The following is a 1,148-nucleotide window of genomic DNA, read 5'->3' on the forward strand; positions in this document are numbered from 1 at the left end:
GTTGTCCAGTATCACTTAATCTCCTGACTTCAATCGTAGAACTAGTATTTTCTTTTATTTGTTTTTGAGCTTCTTTTGAACTGGTGCCACAGAGAAACCACTGTGTCGTGCCTACTACCACCACTGTAGGAGGTAACCTAGAAAGAAATCAATGACATAGCAATAAATGCTAACCCATGAAAAAACAGAGAATAATTGAAGCAGTGTGTGAAATAGAACATGATGAAAAGCAGTGAATGTGCAGTTGTTCAGCATTACTGATTCTGAAGGAAAAACATTTTTAAAGCATTTGATACTATGTGCCTGCATGCTGTTTCCATAACCAGATGAATAGGTAATAACTTCTCACTGCTGACTCAGAAGTAAAAGACATCAAAATTTCACTTGATGCAACACTAATAAAGAGAAAACGTTGGGCTTCACCCATCACTTTTAATATTTTCTTCCCTGAGCCTTGAAATTCCTACTTTGATACGTGAAAAGAAAGTTTGTCTGTCATGTGGTAATACACAACAATGGAAAAGGTGTTAACTGAGATAAATGGGATATAATCTCATCAGAGCACACTGCATTTCACCCTGTGTAAATTGGCACCCACTTCAGAGCATGGAAATCTGTTGTTTGATTAGGCATATGTGTGAGAAAAAACATGTAACTCTGAGTACAATCAACAGGAGACTACAAAAGGCATCAATCACTAAGCAAAGGAGAACGGGGTAGGCAAGCTTCTTTCAAAGCGGAAACTAAGAAATGTTTTCAGTGGAAAAAAAAGGTAAAGTCATTCAAATGGTGGTATTATCACATGTTTATATTTCATCTGATTTGTTGAAAACATGCCCAGTTTTTCTCCTACACTGGGGAAGAACTACAGTTGTGAATAGAATAATTACAACAATACAACAATGATATACACTTGCCAGTGTTCAGAAGGAGAGAAAGGAAATACGACAGACAAGAATAATAGTTTAGGGTAAGGTTAGTGCAAATTTATTTATCCTGCTGTTCTACACCTGAATCCTCTTCTGTTCAAAACTGACCTGACTATTCAATTCCAATAACAGAAGTTCAGCAACAGCAGGTATTTTCTTAATTGAGATCTAGTGGGTATTCATAGTCAGCTGAGGACTTATCCATTTACTCACTTTATT

Source organism: Coturnix japonica, chromosome 3 (assembly GCF_001577835.2).
Source record: "Coturnix japonica isolate 7356 chromosome 3, Coturnix japonica 2.1, whole genome shotgun sequence".
Classification (NCBI taxonomy): Eukaryota; Metazoa; Chordata; class Aves; order Galliformes; family Phasianidae; genus Coturnix; species Coturnix japonica.